This window comes from Balaenoptera borealis (assembly GCF_965194805.1).
Source record: "Balaenoptera borealis genome assembly, chromosome: 16".
Classification (NCBI taxonomy): Eukaryota; Metazoa; Chordata; class Mammalia; order Artiodactyla; family Balaenopteridae; genus Balaenoptera; species Balaenoptera borealis.
Genome location: NC_138872.1, coordinates 11,266,014 through 11,281,112, shown reverse-complemented (window position 1 = coordinate 11,281,112; position 15,099 = coordinate 11,266,014). Strand labels below are relative to the sequence as shown.

General features: G+C 42.6%; 1 protein-coding gene and 1 long non-coding RNA gene across 9 annotated transcripts in view; both read left to right on the top strand.

Moving 5' to 3' along the window:
* The window catches only part of PTPN1 (protein tyrosine phosphatase non-receptor type 1), a 146,204-nt gene that overhangs the window by 85,482 nt on the left and 45,623 nt on the right, over nucleotides 1-15,099 (top strand). The window lies entirely within an intron of this gene.
* Nucleotides 1-15,099, top strand: part of LOC309613787 — a 32,455-nt gene continuing 17,356 nt past the window's right edge. Inside the window, exon 1 of the long non-coding RNA XR_014235876.1 lies at nucleotides 1-14,959. This is a non-coding gene — a long non-coding RNA (uncharacterized lncRNA). The remainder of the gene's footprint in view (nucleotides 14,960-15,099) is intronic.

Below are 15,099 nucleotides of genomic sequence, written 5' to 3'. Positions count from 1 at the left end.
CCCTAGCTCTCTGTGAGAAGCGCATTTGGAGATGGGTGTGGTCCATCATCTGAAATTTCCTATCTTCAGTTTGAGGAGGTGGTTACCATTCTAACCACTTAAGAACTGCATGGTACATGCTATTTTATTTACAGGGCAAAACTTAACTCTAATGGTTTCCCTTTTACTTGCCTTCAAATTAATAAAATGTCATTCTTTGGTAATGTTTACATGCCAGAAGGAAGAAAGGATACAGCTGAAGTTAAAGGATTAAATTGGCATCACACCTTTAGTTTTGTAAATGCTTTTAATGTTTGATTTTTGTAGGTTGATCATAAGGAAGTGATAAGTATGTTAGGTTATTTGTGGTTTGAGCTAATTTTAGTCTCTTGTTCACAGCTTGCTTTATATCCTTTGACATTTGCTTTCTAGAAAGACAAATTTTGAATGTAGGACTCAGTTTATATTCTACTCTTGGCTACATTTCAAAAAAATATTTTCTCAGTACTTTGGTAGTTGGACACTTTGAAACATAGTAACATTCTTTTAAAAATCATTGATTCCTTTGCTTAGCCATGTCTCTACTTTTCCAGCAAGTAAATTAGATTCCTTCATAGAGGCTTGGAACTCTTGCTACAAGCCAGTGGCTAAAAGGGTATGGTTGATACTAGAGGATTTTTAAAAGAGTCTGACTGACTCTGAGATGTACTGAAGCAAGGCTTTGATTGGCTGCATATAGGAAACCTTCCCCACCCTGTCCCCCTAGTTGATAGAGCCTTTTACTCATAAAGGCTGGGCCTTTGTCTCAAAGCTTTAGTCCCAGCTGCCCTGCTGCCCACCCTTAACCAACTCCCCCGAACATACATCCCCCCCAGGGACTTGTGAGGTGATGGAAGAAGAGGACAGGGTTTGGGTTCTGGGTCTGCCTTCGACTGTTGTGGGACCTTGAAGGAGTTAACATTCAGGATCTGTAAAATGTGGTGATTAGACCAGATAGCCTTACAGCATGACTGGAATCTAACATCCTACACCTACGTGGTCACACGAGGAGCCAGGAGAGTGGGGCAACTTTGCTGGAAAAATGGGGGCTTCACGTCCCACTCATGCTAGATTTGGTAGCCATATATGTTCCATGATCCCCCTTATCTAAAAGTGAGACAGAGCTTTAAATTTTCATATTAACTCAAATCAAAACTTTAAAAATCCATTATGTCCTTAAAAAGAATAAAACACCCTGTGTGGGCATAAATCCATTATTTTATAAAATGACTGAATGCCACAGTGATGAATGCAGTTTCCTTTGAAATTCTTCTCATGTCTAAAGAGGATTATTGGGTTTTGTAATTGGACTGAAATCTCCCATTCAAGGGAGAAAGGCACAGTCTGATCCACGTTCTACCCTCATTCATAATAAAACCCAATAACAGCTAACATTTATTGAATTCTGTTATGTGCCCCAGGCACTGCGCAAAGTGCTTTACATGCAGTACCATTTGTTACACACCATAAATTGGTCTTTAATAGCAGGAAATGTTTTGGGAGGACAATTAGGTGTCAGAGCCTCGATGTTCTTCTTTGCCTGAGGTCTCCCATGTCCTGGATCCAGCTTTACAATGGCACTGTGGCCATGCTCACACTGATACACAACTGCAGGGACAAGGAATTGTGCTTCGCCTCCTGGTTGATTAGCACATAGGAAGAGAGAGTTTGTAGATTTTTGACCCTTGCCCATATTTCTGACCTCTCATCTAGATGTCACAAGTTGGCCACGCAGTGCTTTTAAAAAAAGAGGAGTTTAAGCTTTTGTCATTATTGATAAATCAGGAGAAATCACATACAAATCTGGATTTCTGGCTTCACTTGAAAAATCTGAAGATCACACGGCCTGAGCCCACCGTGGCAGTGGTCTGCTGATCTGAGGGGCACGTGTGTATTCTTCTCCCCAGCGGGTCCCCCTGTCCTCACTTATATGAACTACCCAGCCATTGGACGCACTTGAGTTTGTAGCCTCTACTCCAGACTGGGGTTTTTTTCTTGGAGTTGTTTATTAGCATTAGAATTAAGGTGATTTTAAAAAGACTTTTAGGCTTGTAAGTAGTTGGTGTACTATCATTAGATAAAATCAAAGCAAGGGAAGACTAGCTGGAGATATGGTGGCTAGTGTGAAAATGCCTGAGGGAGTGCCCTTGACATTAAAATCCGGGATAAAATCATTAGCCAGGTGCTTCTTTCCTTCCTGTCCTTCCCCCTTCCCTTGTCATCCTTATCCCCTTTCTGCTATTTTGAGGAAGTTGGAAGCTGCCACCATTTTTTTCCACCTCGAGCAACTGAGTGTGACTGTATTTTTGTCCCATGTTCAATTATTTCCATGAACTATTTTTGATGACCAACTTGGAAATTAAATTGGATGGTCAATATGGGACTTGACAAGAATGACTTGCTCACATAAGTTTGCACTGAAAAATCTAAGAAGTAGTGTTTTTGATGACTTGCTTTGTGACCTGGTTAGGAATGATACCATTTGTCATGTGTCTCAATTCATGATTAGATGGTTTCTCTACCTTATTCTCTCTATCAAGGGATGAAATAAATGGTAGCCATGATTGGGGGGAAAAAATATGTATGTATATATGTTACAAAGAATATGTGTGAAAGGTCTCTATCCCTGTTTAGCGACAGAAGTATGCGTTATATTGTAGGAGATGCTATTCCTTTGATCCCTCTTGAACATCTCTTCTTCCGTAGGGGTATATTACATATGACAAATTAGAACAAGCAATAGATAGGAAAGATTCTTTACCATTATAAAACAATCAGGATCCTTGTTCTAAGTTTTGTACCTTTTCCTCTCCTAAAGCTGAATCCCAGGAGGACAAAACCAACTCGGTGTTTTAGTACTCCTGAATCGTGTGACATGATGGCATTGGCCATTTAATACTTTTTTGTATATATGAAATTAAAATCAATAACTGGAGATCAGTTACTCCATGAAGCTTTTCATCTCCCCTTTATTTCCTCTTCTGTTCTGCAATGGTAAGCTCCTTTCAGGCAGAGTCTATTCACTCATTCAAGTCCATGAGCTAGGGGCCAGGCTCTGCTCGGCAGTGAGGGTAAGTGGTGAGCAAGAAAGACACAGTTGGTCCTTGCTGTTAAGAAGCTTAACAGGGCTTCCTTGGTGGCGCAGTGATTGAGAATCTGTCTGCTAATGCAGGGGACACGGGTTCGAGCCCTGGTCTGGGAAGATCCCACATGCCGCGGAGCAACTAGGCCCGTGAGCCACAACTACTGAGCCTGCGCGTCTGGAGCCTGTGCTCTGCAACAAGAGAGGCCGCGATAGTGAGAGGCCCGCGCACCGCGATGAAGAGTGGCCCCCGCTTGCCGCAACTAGAGGAAGCCCTCGCACAGAAATGAAGACCCAACACAGCCAAAAATAAAAAATATAAAAATAAATAAATAAATAAAAAAGATTACTATTAAAAAAAAAAAAAAAGAAGCTTAACAGTGCAGCCAGCAAAGGGGCTGGGTAGAGACAGTCCCAGTTCAGAGTGATGAGAGCTCTCATAGGCGTAGGCCTAGGTACTTGGGGACACTAAGGAAGAGGCATTCGGGAGAAGGAAAAGCAAGCGGAAGAGCTGTCAGGTAAAGATAGTCTATAAAAGTAATATCTAAGTGGAGATTCCAAGGGCAGGCAGGAGTGAGCCCCTTATGTTCTCCAGTCCCCTAATCTGGGTTCAGGCCTCCTTGCCCTTCTCTGTTCATGTTAAGTGTTAAATTACCTAAGCTTGAAAGCATGGGAGCATATTTAACTTTCTTCCTCTTTGTTCTTAACCCTCCGCCTCCCATCCACCCCTTGCCCCTCCACGATTCATATGCATTGCCTCTCTTTCTCTTAATATACATTTTTTTCCTCTCTCCCTTGCCATTACTTCTCACCTTGAGTGTGATAATGGCCTCAGAATCCTTCTAATAGGGTGACTTAGTGAGGGCTACAACATGTCATTGACCTCATGTTGCCGCCGTGTAGTGAAGTCATCTGGGTAGGTGTCTTCTCTGGCAGACATGTTGGTGTTATCGTCTGTGCGTTAACAGTGTTAACGGACAGTGCGTTCGTTACACTTAGTAGGCAGGTAGTACAGTATTGATTGCAATGAAGTGATAGCTTTTATATAAATAGTTTTATTTTTCTTATCCAGGTATTTATGCAGATACTCTTCAGTCCATACAAAAAGCAGAATTATCTTTTATGACACAAAATGTTTTTTAAAAAGAATCTTTAAGTATAAGCCTGACTCAGTAAGTACAAATTGAAAATATGTGGCTATCCCCCTGATTTGCAGATGACACTATAAGAAGAAAGGTCTCATTTATTCATTGTGAATGTTAAAGGATATTTTTAATGGTGTTGGCTGGCTTATCCCATTATGTGGTCTGTTCATTAGCAGTTCTCTATACATAGACGGCTTTGTTCGAGTGAGTCTTTCAAGTCAAGTACCTTGTAAAATAAGTTTACTGATAATTTATCCTAGTTTTAAATGACTAAGTGATAGGCTTTAATTTTGGGGCATTTTAACATTTTTGGATATGATTACATATTCTGAGACTTTGTGATTTAAACACAAAAATTATCATCTTGAGTAATTCTGAATGAGTTGCTGATTGCTGCCTGTTTTCCGTTCACATACTTACTAAACTCATTCCTTGCTGTGTCGGAGCAGTCAGACTTAGATATCTGCAAACCATTAAGGTTGTGAAACATCTTTTCTTTTTTCCTTTTTCTAATTCTGGCTTTGAAGATCATGTGTGGAAGTACTACTGGATTCAATTTTTTAAAGAATAATTCTTGATTACTAGTCATTACAGATTTGAAAAGGGAAGAGTTTTTCTTATCAGTGGAGGACAAAGTAGAGTAAAAGAAGCTTTGACTATTTTTCCTTCACTGGTGAAGGAGGATGTTTCAATGTGGCTTCTGTTTCTGTTTTTCCTCCTTCCGGTTTTATTTTGGAGTCATTTACATGTCACTGAATGGATACTATAGAACATCCATAGCAGAAATAGATATATGGAGTAGAAAAACAGTAGTTCACAGGCCTCTCAACAGAGTCACTAAACATAGCTTTTTTTTTTTTTTTTTTTAATTTATTTTTGGCTGCGTTGGGTCTTCGTTGCTGCGCGCGGGCTTTCTCTAGTTGCAGCGAGCGGGGCTACTCTTCGTTGCGGTGCGCAGGCTTCTCATTGTGGTGGCTTCTCTTTTTGCGGAGCACGTGCTCTAGGCACGTGGGCTTCAGGAGTCGTGGCACGCGGGCTCAGTAGTCATGGTGCACAGGCTTAGTTGCTCCGCGGCATGTGGGATCTTCCCGGACCAGGGCTCGAACGCGTGTCCCCTGCATTGGCAGGAGGATTCTTAACCACTGCGCCACCAGGGAAGCCCCTAAACATAGCTATTAAATGGACAGAATATTGCAGGGGGGAAGCAACCGTTTTTAAGATGGAAGTGAATAAGAAAGCATTATAAAAATAGATCCTTAATAGAAGTCCAAACTCTGGATAAGACCCTGGTTCACTGATTATGCTTTGTCTTAGGATTGGAGGGGAGGTGTAGATATGCATGTGTTGGTGGTGGGAGTTTGAATCTTAGAGAGGATTCCAGCAGGCATTCCCAGTCAATAAATTGCCTTTGGGGGAATTGTTTAATTACTTGCCTATATTATGCTGGTCATATTTTAAGTGGGCCCCTCTGCATCCCTCCCTCTCCCCTTAATTTACCTGGCACACATGTTCTCTTTTCCACAGCTGCTGTCGCCCCTGGGCCACGTCAGTGTTCCCTTGGGCAGTCCACCCACCATCCTCACCTCCTCCCCTGGAAATTTCATGTCCCTCTCCTTTTGCCGTCTCCTTCCCATGGGGCACGCCCTGGCCCTTGGGATCTTTTCTGTCTTTGCCATCTCATTAGACTCAGACCTTTCACTCTCCAATCACAGCCTCCTGTGCTTCCACACTCCCTCACTCAGTTACTTCCCTCCTCTGGGTTTACTTGTACAGCCAGATTTCCAGCTGCTCCTTTCCAGCGCCAGTCCTCCCTTGCCTTCTTATGCGGCCAGTCAGTCCCTTGAAATGCTGCCTCTCCAATATCCCCGCGTAGCCCTTCTGCCCATTTTCTTTTTTTAATTTATTTAATTTATTTTTATTTTTGGCTGCGTTGGGTCTTTGTTGCTGTGTGCGGGCTTTGTCTGGTTGCGGTGAGCGGGGGCTACTCTTCGTTGCGGTGCGCAGGCTTCTCATTGCGGTGGCTTCTCTTGTTGCGGAGCACGGGCTCTACGCGCGCAGACTTCAGTAGTTGTGGCACGCGGGCTCAGTAGTTGTGGCTCGCGGGCTCTAGAGCACAGCCTCAGTAGTTGTGGCGCATGGGCTTAGTTGCTCCATGGCATGTGGGATCTTCCCGGACCAGGGCTCGAACCCGTGTCCCCTGCATTGGGAGGTGGATTCTTAACCACTTTGCCACCAGGGAAGCCCCTGCCCATCTTCTTGCCATCAGCATACCAGACCAGCTCTACCTGGACCAGGCCAGCTACCTGCTTTTCTCTTCCCGGGCCCAGGCCCCTAAGTGCTGCTGGAGAAAAATCTCCTGGTTTTGCAGATTGAACCACTAGAAGGAAATCAGGTCAGTAACCTCAGATCTGTCTCCCTCAGCTCCTGGCTGTCAGATCTGAAGTTTGCCTGTCATCCTTTCTGCCTCATTTCTCTCACAAGGAAAAAGGAGCCTTTGTTCCTGTCTAAGGCAGCCTTATATCTGCGCTCTTCACACCTTCCCATCCCACCTGTTCAAGGCGTCTTGCACCAATAGCTTAGTGATTCTTTTTAGGTATGTGTCCTTAGCCCTCCCTCTATGTTACCATCTTTCTTGAACCATTTAAACATTTTCAGGCTTCCTCCGGCTGCGACACCCCCTCTAGTCACTGCTCTCCAGCTGAAATGTTTGAAATAAATAGGTCACTGCGTCCATTGTTCACCTCCCAGTCACTCCTCGACCCAGGGAAGCTAGGCTCCACCCTGCCACGCCACTAAAATAATTCTTCACTGGGTCACCGTTAGCTTCCTTGTTGCTAAAGGCAATGGATTCTTTGCATCCTTATCATAACACCATTTAACATGGTCGACCTCTATTTGCTTCTTGAATATTCTCTAACTACAGTTTCCATAACTCTCTCTTTTCCTTTTTCTTTCCTTTTATATATTCTCCTTTTCTAGCTAGTTAGTCCCAGCTCTCACTCTTGGGCTTCTCTGCTCATCTGCTGGGGGTCTCCCTACGCTGCCACTTTCATCTGACTCTGTTCTTCTTAGGCTGTTTCAGTTTTTCACCCAGAAGTAGTAACAGCCCTTGAGTTCAGAGCGGGCTCATAGACATTCTTGCACTCTGGTATAGCTTCCAAAACACTTTTCGTTCCTGAAATGTAAGGCTCCCTGTCTCCCACAGGGCCTTTGCGTATACTATTTCCTCTGCCTGGAACGTTCTCCCTCACTAGTTCTTGTTCTTCCTTCCAGTTCCATCTTAGGCATCCTCTTTTAGGGTGCTTTCTCAGATTTCCCCAGGTAGGTACCTCTTACAGGTCTTCCCATGGCCCCTGTACTTCCACTTTCATAGCACTTTGTGTGATTATACTGTAAAGATATCCATTGTTCTATAGTTGCCTGTTTACTTACCTATTGCCAAGTTACCTGTCTTAAAAGGGGCAGGATTGCTTTTGTTTGAGTCATTTCTGTCTCTTTGATCCAATATAGTGCCTGGCATATAAAAGTACCCAATAGGTAGTTCCTGAATGAGTGATGAGCTATGCTATTTGGGTTCATGAATTGGAAACTGGTTGATAGGGAGACATCGAGTTTATAATATTGTGCAAACCATGTGTTACTGACCCACCATCACCTTAGCACACATTTTGTTTTCTCTCTCACCCTTTATATTATGTGTGGAACAACCCCCTCCCCCATTGAAATTAGAAGCCCTTCTGAGCGGGAACTGTGTGTCATTCTTGGTGTCTCCCACCAGTGCCTTGAGCGTAGCTGAACTTCATTTCAGTGGGCCTAATCCCAGATAGATAGACACACATGCACATATACAGTAAGTCCCCTACATATGAGTGAGTTCCGTTCTGAGAGCACATTCGTAAGTCCAATTTGTTTGTAAGTCCAACAGAGTTAGCCTAGGTACCCAACTAACACAATCGGCTGTATAGTACTGTACTGTAATAGGTTTATAATACTTTCCACACAAATAATACATAAAAAATAAACAAACACAAAAAATAAAACATTTTTAATCTTACAGTACAGTACCTTGAAAAGTACAGTAGTACAATACAACAGCTGGCATATAGGAGCTGGCATTGAGTGATCAGGCAAGAAGAGTCACTGACTGGAGGAGGGAGAGGAGGTGGGAGATGGTAGAGCTGAAGGATCATCAGCAATAGGAGACGGAGGGCAAGCTGCAGTTTCACTCAGGCCTGACGTGATTGGACATGCAAATGCACGTTCGCATCTTTGAAAGTTCGCAACTTGAAGGTTCATATGTAGGGGACTTACTGTGTACACTCAGTGGAACTAAGTCTCATCTGTAACCCATCCTTGTCTTCCTCGGCTGGTCCTGCTTCAGGGCCGTGCACAGCCCATGCCACTCTGGAGGGGCAATTTTCCTGTGGTTTCTTAGTTCTTGTGTTCCATCAGGCTGGCCAAGTATGAGAGACATCAGCGGTATGAGAGTCTCCCTCATTGAAACTTCATAGGTTTGGTAGCTGGGACTGACCAATGCTGACAGGAAATAGAGGCATTTATTAAAAGCCAGAGTTGTCAACTTGCAGGATGCAGAGCTCTTGTTAGCATATGATTTTATGGTTGGTTTGGTGCTCCTCTATAAAAGTAAAGAACTGGACAAAAATGGGAGGAGCGTGCTTGGGTCTCTAAAGTTAGATCCTTTTTCCTAAGTAATTTGCCTTTAGAGTTTCATTTGTTTGGAATTTCCTGAGATTTTGATCTTGCCAGAAAGTTTCCAGCAAAACAAAATTCTGGGCAGGTGAAGCATGTGCATGTGAAACGAAATCATTGCTTTTGTTTTCAACTCTTTTCTTAACGTACTATCCTTGGTTCAGCCCTGAAGGTTATTCTATTTTTTGTGGATTTCAACTTTTCTCTCATCTTCTGGTTCTTACAAAATGAGCGGTATTGTTTGAATGGAGAAGAGGAGGAGAGGAATAAAAATAAATGTAAAAGCTTTGTTCTTGCCTAGGCAGGCTTGGCTCTATATTAGTAGCTTGGAGCAGAATGACATGTCTAGTCTGGTGAAGAAGGGATATTTCGGGTTGGTTTGGCTTCTTGTGGATTTGATTTTTTTTTTTTTAAAGGTTTGTCTTTTAAACCGGAATTTTTCTGTGAATGTAATCAAATTTAGATAAACGCACTTAGTTTCACAATTTGCAGGGCACATTTCTGTTACCTGTGTTAAACACAAGTCATTGTGGTGAATGACTTGGGTCAGGGTTGTTTCTCAGATGAACTGAGATCTGGCATGATTAAGTGGTCACAGAGCAGACCTGTGACCCAAGAGAATTCTTTTCTTCCTGGTCCAGTGTCCCTTCCTCCAGACGTGCTGCTTTCCCGGAGCCCTAGGAATACCTTTCATCAGAGTAGCCGTGATTAAACGGAATAGAGGTTTCCTGTTGGACTGCAGCGCTCACCTGCCTTCATTCTGTTCATCTCAGAGCAGAGGTTCTGGATCCTCAGTGTTACTTACTGAGATTTTTTTAAACATAAAATTGCCTTTTAACAAGTTTGAAGGCCAGAGGTAGAACAGTTGAGAACAAAGTAGAAATAGTGTTAAAGACAGAGTTGTTGGCAGGAGTCTTGTGAAACGTGTTGAAGATGGTATGGGAAGCAGTTAGCATTTATATTCCAGTGTGTTGGGTTCAGACCTACTTGTATGGTCCCCGTGTTGTAGTCTGTGTGTTACCGAGTCCCCACCCACCATCATCCTCTTTGTCTTGCTCTCCCCCATCCTTGCTTCCCCTCCTCACCACCCTCTCCCCCCATGGCCACCACAACCACCACTAGCAATTACCAACATGTTGGATCTCGAGGCTGCTTCCCTATAAGGATGTGGGGCAAGTGGGGTTGGCCATTGACATCGTTACCAAGCTCTGTGGGCTCTCTCACTGTGTGCCTCGTGACGTTTGATTGGCTGCAAACTAGCAATAAACTGCTTCTTCTGCTATCTAATCTGTAGTTGCTGTCTATCTCTGTATTTAAGGGTACATCTATAATCTACCAATGCCAATTGAAGAGGATGGATGATAGAAGCAACCGTATGCTTAAGCAAGTTGGGAGAGGTGCTAATAGACAGCCAGAAAACTACAACAGCCTGTAAAACAGAACAGGCTCAGTTTGTGGCAGAATTTTGTGTTCAAGAGTTTTGTTTTTGTTTGATTTTTAATATCCCTGTTTAGTCCTTTTTAAATCGACAGTCTTCAAGTAAAAAGCTACGGCCAGTCTTGTGTGTCATGGAGTCCCTGGCCTTGAGGCTCAAAGTTTATTACTATCCAGAGTGTCCCCTTAAATCTTCTTTGGGTCAGTTCATGGGAACAATGTTCAGATGGACTTTTCTGGCTGGCAGAGAGTCAACTGGTAACCAAGCATGAAAGTGCAGACAGTCCCTAATACATAAATGTGTCTGCTTCAAAAGGTTGAAAGTTAGTTGTCTGGGACTCTGAACATATTTTCTATAGAATCAGTGCTATGAATGGTGGTTAAGTTCCAAGCTTACCCTGGTACCTATTTAATCTGCAGTATACCTGAAGTATTCCTATTAATATCATATGTGATTTTCCCATAGAATTATTATATATGATGATGATTACTATATATAATATTTAATATTATACATAATAGTGATTTTATGAATAAAAACCATTCTGGGTTCCATCTGGGGGGTAGTGTGTGCGTGTATGTGTGGGGGGTGGCTATAGGTGTGTATTAATACATCCCCTTCTCATGCAACCTTGCCACTGGAAGTGGTTTTTCTTCTCACCTCCAAGTAATATGGACTGTCATGGATTTTGGAGGAGAGGCTGGATTCAAGGATGCAGCGGGTAGGTTAGAGCCGTGAGGAATAGGTTAGGCTGGCATTTCTGGGGCTAGAGAACAATGACAGCTCCCAGGACACTTCTTGGGCCTGGCTATCTCTTCATTACCCCCTTTTGTCTTCTTCCGGGGTCCCCAGGCATTGACCTTTTTTTCCTTGGTTACCGTTTTTTTTGCTTGGTTACCGTTTTTTTTTTGCTTGGACCAGGGTTTTTGCCTCTGGTCTACAACTGAATTTTCTGTCAGGGTCTCCTGCTTTTGAAATAAATATATAGTCTTTTTGAGGTTTTCAAAATTAAATGTTGTGGCAGAGTTATCACATGTTAATTTTGCTGTGAGAAGTTGTAGAATCCCAGATGACTGATCTTTATGATCTTTATAAACTGCACCTGTATTTCCATTTCATTCTCCTGTGTTATATATCACATTGCAGCAAATAATATCTTTTATAATTAATACTGCCTCCCTTGATTATATTTCTTATCTAAGATTTGTTTTCAGATAAGACCTTTTCATGACAGTATACAAAAGCGTACAGCGCACTTCCTACTTAAATCCTCTGAAACTGTCCACAGCAGTATTTCAGAGTCCAAAATGACTTCTGCCAGGAGACTGGATAAACCTTTGGGTAGGTGATCTCTGTGGTGTCTTATGGCTTGATTTGTTCTTCACCTGCCACAAAGAAATCTTTTAGGGTAAGGACAGGCTGCATAAGCTGGTTATAGCAAATGGGATCTCGGAGAGCATCTGAATGGCACAGCAGGCCTGGCCCTGGCAGCCTTGTGATAAAAGGGTTTGCCTCCAGGGCCATCATCTCCCATAAATACCACATTCCACTCCCTGAACCCACAGGCACCCAACTTGCACCTCATTTTTGTCCTCAGCCAAGCACTGCTGAGATGCTGAGGCATTGGGCTCTTAGCTGATGGCGATAGTTGGTCTGGGTGTTTCCATTTAGCAGTTTGCTGCTTTTAAACTGGCTTGTGGAGAGCTGCAGGGCTGGAGGTTCCCTGCTAGTTCATGTTCGGCTTTTTGTCCCTCACTTGACAGCTGCTGTTTCACTTCTGAGCAGAAAGGGACACTGTGCCCACCCAAGCCCACCCAGAAAGGAAGGTGTGATGTACCACTTCTGAAAGGTTCAGTCTGGCATCATTGTAAACAAGAAGGTGGGTCAGGTGGGGCTGGAGGTGGAACGTGGCTGCCCCCCAGAACTACAGATTGTTCTACAAGTGCATTCTGGCGTAGTGTGATGAAAGTTTCTGGCATTTTATTCCCCTTAGTAATCGTGAGCACAGAAGGGGTAGGGGGAGTGAGGTTGTCTGGCCATAGAAGCTGTCATATTAAACAGCACTTTCTGGTTTTAGCAAGTTTTATCCAAATGAGACTTCAGATTTTCTCTCTCTAATTTACTGGCAGTTCTTCTGAAAATGTCTAATTATTTTGCCAGAAAATCACTCAAGCACTTAAGCCTTTTTTTTTTTAACCTGTGCAAATATGTTACATTCTTTTAAAATAGATCAGATAGAAATGGGAACCCGTAAGATTTTATATATTTTCTAATGCATTCTTTTTATATAGGTTTCTGTAAACTTTCTCATGCTTTTGTTTAGAGGATGTATTTTGTAATGTAGAGCACAGCTTTACCTTGTCTTGTAAGCTTGATATATTTTTTTAACCACCCAGCATTTTTTTCCTGTATTGTGAAATCCACTGAGTAATTATAAAATCAGTAGACACTTGTTTACAAGTTAATATGTGTATCTATCCTTAGTTGCACTAACTCAAAACCTAAAGTAACCTTCAGTTCTTTAATTTACCCTTACATCCAGCTGATTGCCAAGTCCTCCAACTTCATTCTTGAAATGTGCATCTGAACCTCTTTCCTTCTTTCCTCATCCTCTTCCCTTGCCTCCATTCAGGCCCTCCTCATCTCTGGCCTTTTATGGTCACCTTCAGCTGGTTTAGGCTCTTTGTTTCCATCCTGTCTTTCATGGGACAAGAAGTGATATCCCTGTCCTACTTGAAAACTTCCAGTGGCTCCCCGTTGCTGGGACTGTAGTCTCCTGATTCCTCGGCCTCACCTAACACAGGTGCTTAAAGCAGGTCTGGGTAAGGGTGTTGGTTTAGCTCTGCTGACCAGCACCCCTGCCCGACCCCTTCCCCGCATATTCCAAACTGGGTTGTCATCGGTGCTGTATCTTCTGTCTGCTGAGCGGCCACCATTCACCCTCCTTTCAGCTCACAGGCCCTGCCTCAGTGGAGCATGTGCCTCCCGCCCCCGGCACTGAGCTGACTTTTCTGTTAAGTTCCCTTTTTTTTTGTTCTGTGGGAAATATTAACATGCTTTCTCTGTTACCTCTGTGAATGTATTAATTTTCCCTGATTCACCTGAGGAATCCATCTCTCTAGGGGAAAACTAGGATTTGGTTACAGGAAGAAAGCCACTGAGAAAGAACGTATTCTGCTTCTGACTTGCCAAATAGCATTTTTTGCAGTGTGCTGTTCCTTTTTAACACTTAATAATATTTTATATGAATTACTATTTTAATTCTATTGCTTATATATTATTTTCTTCTTTGCTAGAATGTGAACCCTCTGAGAATATGGGATCATGTCTTTTAGATCTTTGTATCCTCAGTACTGAGTGTACTGTAGTGTCTGGCTTAGTGTCACCTTGCGGACTTGTATCATGCACTCATTTAACCTTGCTTAAACTATACATACTGCCACAAGCAAAAAAGAGAAATTCCTTTAAATACCACATTGTGCTATCAGACCACACCTTGATAATCCTCTGTAGGGAAAGGGAGACTACAGGTGAAAGAGAAACAAAGGAAGTTAAGATCTGGGCTTTAAAATATCTAAGGCTTCGATGCTGGCAATTTAAAGTATTTTTTCCAAGGTTTTAATCTTAATTGCATGAAATTTTTGCCTCATAGCTAACTGTAGAATTTAGCTGCCATATAAGATGGCCTTTCTGTACACCCTTCAGAAATGTTTGTGGAATTAAATAAACCATATTTAGGACTCAGCACTTCAGAGTAATCTACCTAACAATTATTCTTGAACAGAAGAGTCGTAATTTGTCCTATAAACCATTATGATGGCCACCTATAAATTCATATAAATTATGTTGGCACTTAATTCGTTACAACTTGATTGGGTGCCTGTGGATGCCAAGCAGTGTGCTAGGCAGTGACAAGCACAGGAGTGAGGGCGATAGGGCGCACGCGCCTGTGGTCTCGCTAGTAGGCGTAGGAGAGAGAGGACGTGAAACAGTCACACGAACTACCAATTGTGGAGGAAGTGCCATGAAAGAAGAATAAAAGGGACAAGGAGAGTGTTGAAGAGGGGGCTTTAAGCTGGTATGAAGGGGTCAGTGAATCCTTGAGCGAGGCCTCCAGCGTGGGGTGGGTGAGCCTTTCAGTTAGAAGTTGCTTAGCAGTTTTCAAGAACGCAGGGAAGGCATGCACGGCCCGAGCATTGGTCTCCAGAGTATGTCACCTCCTGAGATAATGACTCCCAGAAGTTTATTATTCACTGGCAGAAAGTAGTACTTCCCCTTTGTTTATACACGTTTTAAAAATTAAGGATTTGTCTTATACTAGAATCCCATGATTTGTTGAACAGTCCTGTATTCACTATACTCATTCATATTCCTTGAGATTTTATAAAATATTTTTAAAATACCTAAAGTCTTGATTATATCCTTTCAACCCTTGTTAAGAATTCTTATTTTTGTAATTTATACTGTATTTCATTATACAGTGATATATTTACTATGGAAAACAAAAGAGAGTAAAAGCTTTCTTTATCCCTATCACTGCACAGTATAACTACTATAAACATTTTGTCTGTATTCTGCCAGTCATATATATTTTTTTTAATTTATTTATTTATTTTTGGCTGTGTTGGGTCTTCGTTTCTGTGCGAGGGCTTTCTCTAGTTGCGGCGAGCGGGGGCCACTCTTCATCGCGGTGCGCGGGCCTCTCACTC